This window comes from Gigantopelta aegis, chromosome 15 (assembly GCF_016097555.1).
Source record: "Gigantopelta aegis isolate Gae_Host chromosome 15, Gae_host_genome, whole genome shotgun sequence".
In the NCBI taxonomy this organism is placed as follows: Eukaryota; Metazoa; Mollusca; class Gastropoda; order Neomphalida; family Peltospiridae; genus Gigantopelta; species Gigantopelta aegis.
Genome location: NC_054713.1, coordinates 25314771 through 25327073, shown reverse-complemented (window position 1 = coordinate 25327073; position 12303 = coordinate 25314771). Strand labels below are relative to the sequence as shown.

The window sequence follows — 12303 nt, the reverse complement described above, 5'->3', positions numbered from 1 at the left end:
GGAGCCGGTACCGAACTGGGAACCCTGTACCTACCAGCCTGTAGTCCGATGACTTAACCACTGCGCCACTAAGGCCGGTTTAAGAACTGTTAAAGGCACATTCCTGAGTTTGCTACAATTTTTAAGATGTTATCGACTAACTGAGATTTTGTAACGATTGTAATTACATATCAAATATATTTTTTCTGCATAAAATATTAGTGGCTGTATATTAAACGTGTTTCTGTTCGTTCTAATATTTGTACTAGGTTAACTTTCCTTTTTATTTCCTAAAATATAGCTTTTTCATACATACGAACTTATTTGAAGACAAAATCCAGTTTGGGCTTCTTATAAATATTAAGACGACCAGAAACACATTTAAATAGACATTCCTGAGTTTGCTGCAAGTTTTAAGATGTTATTGACTAACAGATACTTTTTGACGACTGTAATTACATATCAAATATATTTTTCTGCATAAAATATTAGTGGCTGTATATTAACGTGTTTCTAATCGTTCTAGTATTTGTACTAGGTTAAATTTAATTTTATTTCCTAAAAAAAATATTTTTTCGTACGTACGAAATTATGTGAAGACAAAATCCAGTTTGGGCTTCTTACAAATATTAAGACGACCAGAAACACATTGAATATACAGACACTGATATTTTAAACAAGAAAATATATTTGACATGTAAGTTCAATCGTAGAAAATATTTTATTAGTCGGAAACATCTTACAATGGAGCAAACTCAGGAATGTCCCTTTAATAGTTTTAGTGTCTTGCATATGATGAATGACATCTACGACAATAATAAAAATGCATGGTGGGAAACTTGATGTGTTCGAAATCTACTGTCTTGTCACGGGGATTCTATAATTCCCGTAACTGAATAAAACACGATTATCAAAATATCTCTCCTAACTGTATATCTATTAGATCTCTCTGTAACAGGCTGTTAACCCTAGTATGGCTCGTCTCTAGGTATGATCAGAGATACGATCTTATATAAGTATATATTATTATAGCACGTTAGTTCTCTAGAAACACAACAAAAACACAATACACTTTGGAATCTGTATTAATCTACGCTGACAAATGTACAGCCGTAGTAGTAAATTAATAACAGCAATAATAACAACCCAGAACTGATCACTTAATTAGTTAATCTCTAGGTGTCTAGTTACACAATATGCGAATCACTTCACCGTTACACCACACCCACACGTGTGATAATTGAGAACGCTTACAGGAGAAGTTAATTAATAAAGGAATTACAACACCATTCCTAACTGGTTAATTTTTAATTAACCCTTACTACTCGTTCAGTAACGTGTGATAATTTAGGAACGCTTCTTGGGGAACTTAATTAATAAAGGAATTACAGCTCTATTCCTAACGGGTTAATTTTTAATTAACCCTTAACTACTCTTTCAGTAATCTGTAACACAAAATTAATACTGGTACCTATCACAATAAAGACAATAACCTACAGTTTACCTAGGGTCTTCTAGGATGACTGGCTAAGCTTTATATTACCAAATACTCTAAAAGTCTACGATTTACTTTTTCAGATGACCGAAGACACTGTTTAAAGAATATTGGTATAATACAGTATTAAAATATTTAAAGTCACATCAATCACATCAAGGTTATACACAGAGTAGAAATGATATTTACCAAGTCCTAACGGACTACGTTCGTGATCCCCTGGAGCCGTCCTAATTCGTTCTCCTAGATATCTCTAAATTCTAGCTATTTATTATAAATCAGGATTTTGCCTGGGGATACAAGGCGGTACCTCACGTATCATCTCATATTCCACCTCGATATATTTCTCTCTGATCGTCAGTCTGGCTGTCGCCAACCGCGAGCAATCTCCTGGCCATAAACAGCACTACCGGAGATATTACGTAACTACTAGCCACATGGCCTCCGCAGCTGGCTGAGGGTGTGTATTAGGCGTACCGATCGAGGACGGTCGCGCAGAAGTCTTACGTAACAAGTTGCCCATCTGGGCTACGTAGCAATAAACTGCACACGGCCCTCTAACACAATTAAAATCGCCACAGGCGAAACAAATTTAAGAGCATGTACCGTGACATGTCTCTACCGGCGATTTGAGTTAATACCAAACAGACTGCAAGCAGCTGCAGCTAGGATTGTATACTAGTACTTTAAGTGTTTGGTATAGATATGAAATAGAATATAACATTTGTGTACGCTAGATACTATTTATTTTACTCGTTGTTTGAAAACGTATCTAACTCACACTCGTTAGTCATAACTACGCGCTTTAATTCCCTCTCGTAAGATTAATAATAGCTAATGACCACGTACGTGCAAGTCTGCCTATATTTTGTTTCATAGATGTTCAAGTAAAGGGGCCCTCACATATCGGTCGCGGCGCCCGCGCGACTCCTAAAACAGGCCAAAAAGGGCATTTTCGCGAGGTGTCCGGCCGGACGCTGCCCGATTTCTACGGGCTCCGCTGGATTTTTAGGGGTCGCCCTAACCCCGCGGGCGTGAAAACCTGACTCCCAAATCAGCGATTTTCCAAGCGCGAGTTTAGGTCGTTGCAATCCCGTCGATATGCCGCTAGGGCCCCGCCCGGCGGTCTGCCGGAAACCGACTGGTTATCTGGCGGCCGCCTGAAGATTTTGACGAAAATTATTGGAAACAAAATCCACTGGGCGCCGTGGGATTTTCACGGGCCCCTCACTGCCACCCTACGATAGCCTCACGGATCCCATGCGATTTGTACAACATCGGCCGGGCGCCCCGCTGGTCCCGACCGCCCCCCCCCCCCCCCCCCCCCCCCCCCCCTCGGCGGTGTCTAAACGGCCCCCACAACTTTATACAACGCATCTGTATATACACGAGGCGCGGACGCCTACCGACCTGTTCTTTGATCAGCCGGCGCCCGCCAGATTATCTAGCGGTGTCCGGCCGACGCCCTGGCGGCCGCACTGTCTCCACTGCGACCCAATGTTCAAAGGGCACAGCCCGGGCCCCGTCTAATATGTGAGGGCACATAATTCACCCGATTCATCCACGGGCTCTAAATCCCCCGGTGACTCCTGCGATTAGAAAAATCAAACATTCATTCATTCATTCATTCATTCATTCATACTCTTAATCACACTGTGGAGTCACCAGACAGCTATGTACTGCAGACATAGATTAATAGACGTGTCCCTGCTATCGAGTTAACTTGCAGATAACTACAAGTGGGAACTATTAAAATCTAATTGGCCTCAAGATTGATAATATCTCGTTTTTAATATATTTTAATATATTTAATGTGAATTACAATAGCTGGAATTGATTGGTCCGTCTCCAAGATATTCCCAAATGAAATCAGATGGGATACACTTCTTAGAACCGACCACACTTGATATGCCCACAGGTGCGGGGAAATGGTTTAGAGATTTACGCTATTGACGACTATATTTGACTTGTGAAGCATTTTTGTGCTTATATCCAATTGAGGTTGAAGCACTCCGTCCTAGGTACACACCTCAGCTACGTGCACTGTCTGGTCAAAATATGGGTCAGTAGTTTGTTGTTAATGTTTGGTGAGAGAGACGTCGGTGTAGTGACCGTACACCTCTGACCCGTTAAACATCGATCTGGGTCAGAGCTACTACCTAGGTAAGTGGTCCGGTTGTCACGCAATCACGTCTTTGTGGAACGTCTCATCCAGGGCTAGCTGTTCGGTTGTGACGCAATCACGTCTTTGTAGAACGTCTCACCCTCGGCTAGCTGTCCGGTTGTCACGCAATCACGTCTTTGTGGAACGTCTCACCCAGGGCTAGCTGTCCGGTTGTCACGCAATCACGTCTCACCCTCGGCTAGCTGTCCGGTTGTCACGCAATCACGTCTTTGTGGAACGTCTCACCCTCGGCTAGCTGTCCGGTTGTAACGCAATCACGTCTTTGTGGAACGTCTCACCCAGGGCTAGCTGTCCGGTTGTCACGCAATCACGTCTTTGTGGAACGTCTCACCCTCGGCTAGCTGTTCGGTTGTGACGCAATCACGTGTTTGTAGAACGTCTCACCCTCGGCTAGCTGTCCGGTTGTCACGCAATCACGTCTTTGTGGAACGTCTCACCCTCGGCTAGCTGTTCGGTTGTGACGCAATCACGTGTTTGTAGAACGTCCCACTCTCAGCTAGCTGTCCGGTTTTAACGCAATCACGTGTTTGTAGAACGTCCCACTCTCAGCTAGCTGTCCGGTTTTAACGCAATCACGTGTTTGTAGAACGTCCCACTCTCAGCTAGCTGTCCGGTTTTAACGCAATCACGTGTTTGTGGAACGTCCCACTCTCAGCTAGCTGTCCGGTTTTAACGCAATCACGTGTTTGTAGAACGTCTCACCCTCAGCTAGCTGTCCGGTTTTAACGCAATCACGTGTTTGTAGAACGTCTCACCCTCAGCTAGCTGTCCGGTTTTAACGCAATCACGTGTTTGTAGAACGTCTCACCCTCAGCTAGCTGTCCGGTTTTAACGCAATCACGTGTTTGTAGAACGTCTCACCCTCAGCTAGCTGTCCGGTTTTAACGCAATCACGTGTTTGTAGAACGTCTCACCCTCAGCTAGCTGTCCGGTTTTAACGCAATCACGTGTTTGTAGAACGTCTCACCCTCAGCTAGCTGTCCGGTTTTAACGCAATCACGTGTTTGTAGAACGTCCCACTCTCAGCTAGCTGTCCGGTTTTAACGCAATCACGTGTTTGTAGAACGTCTCACCCTCAGCTAGCTGTCCGGTTTTAACGCAATCACGTGTTTGTAGAACGTCCCACTCTCAGCTAGCTGTCCGGTTTTAACGCAATCACGTGTTTGTAGAACGTCTCACCCTCAGCTAGCTGTCCGGTTTTAACGCAATCACGTGTTTGTAGAACGTCTCACCCTCAGCTAGCTGTCCGGTTTTAACGCAATCACGTGTTTGTAGAACGTCTCACCCTCAGCTAGCTGTCCGGTTGTGACGCAATCACGTGTTTGTAGAACGTCCCACCCTCAGCTAGCTGTCCGGTTTTAACGCAATCACGTGTTTGTAGAACGTCCCACCCTCAGCTAGCTGTCCGGTTTTAACGCAATCACGTGTTTGTAGAACGTCCCACTCTCAGCTAGCTGTCCGGTTTTAACGCAATCACGTGTTTGTAGAACGTCCCACTCTCAGCTAGCTGTCCGGTTTTAACGCAATCACGTGTTTGTAGAACGTCCCACTCTCAGCTAGCTGTCCGGTTGTGACGCAGTGTTTGTAGAACGTACCCTCGCTAGCTGTCCGGTTGTGACGCAATCACGTGTTTGTAGAACGTCCCACTCTCAGCTAGCTGTCCGGTTTTAACGCAATCACGTGTTTGTAGAACGTCCCACCCTCAGCTAGCTGTCCGGTTTTAACACAATCACGTGTTTGTAGAACGTCTCACCCTCAGCTAGCTGTCCGGTTGTGACGCAATCACGTGTTTGTAGAACGTCCCACTCTCAGCTAGCTGTCCGGTTTTAACGCAATCACGTGTTTGTAGAACGTCCCACTCTCAGCTAGCTGTCCGGTTTTGACGCAATCACGTGTTTGTAGAACGTCCCACTCTCAGCTAGCTGTCCGGTTGTGACGCAATCACGTGTTTGTAGAACGTCCCACTCTCAGCTAGCTGTCCGGTTTTAACGCAATCACGTGTTTGTAGAACGTCCCACTCTCAGCTAGCTGTCCGGTTTTAACGCAATCACGTGTTTGTAGAACGTCCCACTCTCAGCTAGCTGTCCGGTTTTGACGCAATCACGTGTTTGTAGAACGTCCCACTCTCAGCTAGCTGTCCGGTTTGACGCAATCACGTGTTTGTAGAACGTCCCACTCTCAGCTAGCTGTCCGGTTTTAACGCAATCACGTGTTTGTAGAACGTCCCACTCTCAGCTAGCTGTCCGGTTTTGACGCAATCACGTGTTTGTAGAACGTCCCACTCTCAGCTAGCTGTCCGGTTTTAACGCAATCACGTGTTTGTAGAACGTCCCACTCTCAGCTAGCTGTCCGGTTTTGACGCAATCACGTGTTTGTAGAACGTCTCACTCTCAGCTAGCTGTCCGGTTGTGACGCAATCACGTGTTTGTAGAACGTCCCACCCTCAGCTAGCTGTCCGGTTGTGACGCAATCACGTGTATGCACACTGGAAACACATACACCTGTTACACGCCGACAAAGAAAATGTAAATGATATTTGTTTTTTGTTCAGTGAAAGAGAAAATAAAAGTGAGTAGATATACACGTTTAATGACATTTCATACAGTTAATGAAAACCACTAAATGAAAACTGAAAAACTTTAATAATGGCCGCCCAACATCCCTTCCATTTTTTTTTTTTTAAATCCACACATGATAAAAAAAAGAAGTTTGTTTTGATTAACGGCACCACTAGAGCACATTTATTTATTAATCATCGGCTATTGGATGTCAAACATTTAGTAATTTGTACTTATATTCTTAAGCGGCCCTCACGACTCCTAAAACAGGCCAATAAGGGCATTTTCGCGAGGCGTCCGGCCGGACGCTGCCCGATTTCTACGGGCTCCGCTGTGATTTTTAGGGGTCAACCGAACCCCGCGGGCGTGAAAACCTGACTCCCAAATCTGCGATTTTAGATCGTGGCAATCCCGTAGACACGTCGCTAGGACCCCGCCCGGCGGCCTGCCGGAAACCGACCGGTGATCTGGCGGCCGCCTGAAGATTTTGATAAACATTATTGAAAAACAAATCCGCCGGGTACCATGGGATTTTCACGGGCCCATCACGGCCACCATACAATAGCCTCACGGGACCCGGGCGATTTGTACAACATCGGCTGGGCACCCCGCTGGTCCCGACCTGTCCCCCCGGCGGCTTCTAAACGGCCCCCACAACTTTGGTCAGGTCAGGTCATAGGGCTTTACGTGCACATTCAGAACAAGCTGTTGTAGGGCACGCCTGTCCTGGGCGCAAGAGCCGGTGGCGGGAGGAGGGACCGCCTGCACTTGCAGGTGCAAGGGAATGGAATTTTGAATGGCGCAAAGTATTATGCCAAAGAGAAAAAGTGCGCAAATTTGGTTGAGGAAATTGGGCGTAATTTTGAACGGTCGGTCAAAAAGAAAGTTCCAGAGCTAGTATAGGTTTTGACATTAGTGAATCGAGAGTAGCTCGTTAATTAGACCTCTATGATGCTGTGATGTCTCCCTAGGTTGACATTAGTGAATCGAGAGTAGCTCGTTAATTAGACCTCTATGATGCTGTGGTGTCTCCCTAGGTTGACATTAGTGAATCGAGAGTAGCTCGTTAATTAGACCTTAATTAGACCTAGCTCGTTAATTAGATGATGCTGTGGTGTCTCCCTAGGTTGACATTAGTGAATCGAGAGTAGCTCGTTAATTAGACCTCTATGATGCTGTGGTGTCTCCCTAGGTTGACATCAGTGAATCGAGAGTAGCTCGTTAATTAGACCTCTATGATGCTGTGGCGTCTCCCTAGGTTGACATCAGTGAATCGAGAGTAGCTCGTTAATTAGACCTCTATGATGCTGTGGTGTCTCCCTAGGTTGACATTAGTGAATCGAGAGTAGCTCGTTAATTAGACCTCTATGATGCTGTGGTGTCTCCCTAGGTTGACATCAGTGAATCGAGAGTAGCTCGTTAATTAGACCTCTATGATGTTGTGGTGTCTCCCTAGGTTGACATTAGTGAATCGAGAGTAGCTCGTTAATTAGACCTCTATGATGTTGTGGTGTCTCCCTAGGTTGACATTAGTGAAGGTTGACGAGAGAGTAGCTCGTTAATTAGACCTCTATGATGCTGTGGTGTCTCCCTAGGTTGACATTAGTGAATCGAGAGTAGCTCGTTAATTAGACCTCTATGATGCTGTGGTGTCTCCCTAGGTTGCCCATAGGGCCATTAAAAAAAGGGCCTGACCGCTTCTGGTCGTGGCATGACAACCCAGTGGAGACCCGTGCAATTGTGTGGATTAGGGGTGGAAATGGGTAGGCTGGTATTCTTTTGTCCAGCTTCCCCTGGGTGCAGTGCAATTGTGTACTCGGAGCCGATATTCTTGTGCCCAGCTCCTTATTAGAGTACGTGCTGGGCCATTAAATGGGGGCGGGTGCATTGTTATCATTAGTCAATACACCCTATGTACTGTTGCGGTTGTGCATGCTGTCTGTTTGTAAATCCTAGTTTGGTGTTAAGGTTGTTCCTATTGTCCTAAGTCCCTATTCTAGTGTAATCAACGGCAATCCAAAGCCACCAAAGAAATGGGGGAATTATACTAGCTTAGCTATCTAGTTTGAAGGGTTTTACCCTTATAGTGTGAGTATTGGTTAAAAAGCCTAGTGCTTTGCATTCTTAATTTGGTTACCAATAAAAAGTATCTATTTAGGTAGGGAGTCGACTAAAGACAGAAAGAATAATATGTCAATAACTGTATACATGAACTAAGTCAAATTTCGATTCCCGCCCCCTTAAAGTTTTAACTATGTTGGCAATTGTTGCTAGCATGCCCCACAACTTTATACAACGCATCTATATATACTCGAGGCGCGGACGCCGGGGGGGGGGAGCCCGACATCAATCGCCAGTCGCCCGGCCGGGCTCCGCCAGGACGCCTACCGATCTGTTCTTTGATCAGCCGGCGCCCGCCAGATTATCTAGCGGCGTCCGGCCGACGCCCTGGCGGCCGCACTGTCTCCACTGCAATCCAATGTTCAAAGGGCACCGCCCGGGCCTCGTCTAATATGTAAGGCCACACGTCGCAGACATGAAATTCGCCCGATTCATCCACGGGCTCTAAATACCCCGGCGACTCCTGCGTTTAGAAAAATCGCGCGGACGCCGGCTGATATGTGAGGGCCGCTTTAGAGGAAACTCGCTACATTTTATCATTAGTAGCAAGGGATCTTTTCCATGCACCATCCCACAGACAGGATAGCACATACCACGACCTTTGAGATACCTGTCGTGATGCACTGGCTAGAACGAGAAATAGCCCAATAGTCCCACCGACGGCGCCTTACCACTGGCTACGTTCCGCCCCACACACCACAACAACTGACAATAAAATGTTCAGGGACAGGTAATCTATGATTTAAGACTTAAGGTTCACGCACGGTGAACATGTCCCGTTTCTTACATCGCCATAACTGAATCCGGGGAGGGGGACATAATAAACACCAAGAAATATCCTTGTACTGATAACAAAATGTCGTTTGAAGGGGGGAGGGGCCAAACAATAAAAAAACCCCAAACAAACAATCCCAACAAATAAACAAACAATGAGGGTTGTACCCAGTATTAATTGTTTTTAAATGGGTTGTTTGTTTGGGGAGGAGGGGTTATGGGTGGGTGTGCATAACTTGGGGTGGGGGGGGGGGGGGGGGGGGGGGGGGGTCTTATCAAACACGGCCAAACTAAGTGATTTTTTTATTATTTTATTTTAGGTGGGAGGGGAGGAGAATAAGTAGTTAAAATGTAAAGCGCCAAGCACCTGAGATTTTAGGGTATTCGGGGGCATTCTCTCCCGAAAATAGTTTTAAACTGGATGTCCTGACATGCAATTCCCTGCATTGTACAAGTAGAATTCATAATGACAAATTCTGGAAAGTGTACCACTTTAAATAGTCTCTGCGTAACAGGGGTACCGATCAACTGGAATGTAATCCTTATATTTGCGTTCAAACTTTTATTTGACGAGAGTCAGTAGTTTTAATCAGCCAGCCGTGACCCGCCTCAGAATAATATCTAACTGAGTAGGCCAATTTCTCTTGTCTATTTTATTATTACTAAAAGGGACAAACTTTTGCGTCAGACTAAAGCAATCAGTTACAATATTATTAACTCAGTTATTATTAACTTCAGTCAACCACATGCAGCATGTATACAACATTGCATGATCACGTTATTAGTTGGACAGAAATCATTTATTAAAAATCGTGTAATAAACAGAGGACTCGTCACGAGTGTATTTTAATATGGAAAATATCAATCGAGTCTATGTTAATCGGTATTTGTCGAGACTAAGCCGAAACAAATACCGATTAACATAGACGTTGTTAATATTTTACATATTAAAAAACACGAATAGCTAATTCTAGTTATCCTATAACACTTCTAAAATAACATTTTAATTCGAGAGTATTTTCGTTAGCTCTTCTTACCCTGTAAATAGCCTATAGTTCGATGGCTTAACCACTGCGCTACCGAGGCCGGTTATAATGTCTTATGCTTGGAGCACACCTACCGATTAACGCCGACTTGACTGTTGAGTCGGCATTAGTCTAAACATGTGCACCTGCACCTGCACACATCGGCGGACGCGACTGTTTAGACGGGATAAAGCTGGAGATTAAACGCGACTATCGCGTATTTGCCCTGCACACACCTACCGATTAACGCCGACGTTAATCGGTAGGTGTGTGCCAAGCATAAGAGAAGTTTATGTTTAAATTTACGCAAAACATCATATCTTTTCCATTTAGTTTCCAAGAATCATTATCAATTTACTGTCCCAAAACCTGTATTTTGAAGAAAACAAAAATGTACTTCAGATTACGATACAGTTAATTCTGTGCCGGTTTGGGCTCGCAGACCGGAAGATCAATGGTCAAGTCAAATGATGGAATTGGCAGCTGCGATCGATGAGTGATCGGGCCGTAATTGGGGTGGATGAGTGTTCAGTGTTGCTAACGAAATTTTAAGAATTAAAATGGCACAAAACATCATTTTCATCTCAGATTTGCATTTATATGAACATTCGAGACGTGAATATACGGATTCTAACTACACACGATACTAAGAGACAGCAGATTGCGCGAGTGTTTCGAAATCAAGTCATCGTGTTAAATCCTGGTTTCCCATGACGGCATATATAAATTGTCAGATTTAACACGGAAATAAACCAATGAAAAGTACTTACATACTAGCTGTATAATATACAGTGAAACCCCTCTAAACCGGACACCCTTGGGCTATGTAAAATGTCCGGTATTAAGAGGTATCCGGTTTAGAGAGGTTACGTTGTTTGCTGATTTTTTAAAAAGGACCGTGACAAATGTCCGGTTTGGGGGGGAATTCCGGTTTACAGAGAGTCCGGTTTTGAGAGGTTTCACTGTACATGGCATATAATTATTATATAGAATATAGTAGTAATGTATACAGTAATACTAATCAAACATCAAACCGTTGAATTGCTAGTGTACACTGACGGTACGCCGCTGACAGATAGAGTGTAATCGTCTACAGCTATATCATAAATTATTATATTTGGTAAGAGAAAGGTACTGGAATATTGCAAATTCCACCCAGAATTAATTTTAAAGTTTTAAAAATATTTTGATTTCTCTTCAAATTTAAAAAAATATATTTATCTTGATATTTATATTGTATTATATTCTCCCCTAATTCGCTTTACACTGTTTTAAAATAATTATATATATTGAGAGAAAACCTCGATGACACCGATTATAGTAATTGCGTTCCTTAATGAATCCTGCGTTCCTGAAAGAAATCAGCTATTTGACCGTTTACATTCCTCTCTTTCCGATTACCAACAAGCGAAGTGCTAGAGATACTTTTCCAGAGAGAAATCCCATTAGTATGACAATGTGCAACGCCGTTACAGAGACGTTTACAGAATTCTTTAAAAGTGTATGTTGTAACAATCACACTAATAGGCTTATCTTACCTTTGTAGACTGTACCGTGATGAACGGCCGCTCCAGTACCGACTGTTGCAAACAATCTTCACTTGACATCAACGTCTTCCCAGACTGATCTAACTAGACGACTGCTATCAGAGTAGTGTCACCTGTATACTACATAGTGTGAAGAACTGTTTCACTGTGGCGGACTACCATTCCCGTCACATCTTCTCGGTAAAGAGTTTGAAGCGAACTGGTGGCGATTGCCAGGCTTGCCTGATCGATCTGTAACAGCTGTATCACCGGCAGATTAGGCGTTCACGGAGGCCGGTAATGAAGCGCCTGGTATCAGTACACAACATACTACGAGGTTATACCTATATGGCATACTGCACGCGAGGTGTGGTATACACACACAAGATAGTCTATACCTATATGAGATACTGCACGCCAGGTGTGGTATACACACACAAGATACTCTATACCTATATGGCATACTGCACGCGAGGTGTGGTATACACACACAATATAGTCTATACCTATATGGCATACTGCACGCGAGGTGTGGTATACACACACAAGATAGTCAATACCTATATGGCATACTGCACGCGAGGTGTGGTATACACACACAAGATGGTCTATACCTATATGTCATACTGCACGCCAGGTG

At 44.2% G+C, this 12303-nt stretch overlaps 1 protein-coding gene across 1 annotated transcript in view; it reads right to left on the bottom strand.

The window, feature by feature from the left end:
- Nucleotides 1-11906, bottom strand: part of LOC121390075 (neuropeptide FF receptor 1-like) — a 72137-nt gene extending 60231 nt beyond the window's left edge. Inside the window, exon 1 of the mRNA XM_041521785.1 lies at nucleotides 11676-11906. The gene's annotated coding sequence lies outside the window, so the exon portion shown is untranslated. The remainder of the gene's footprint in view (nucleotides 1-11675) is intronic.
- Nucleotides 11907-12303: the final 397 nt, after the last annotated feature.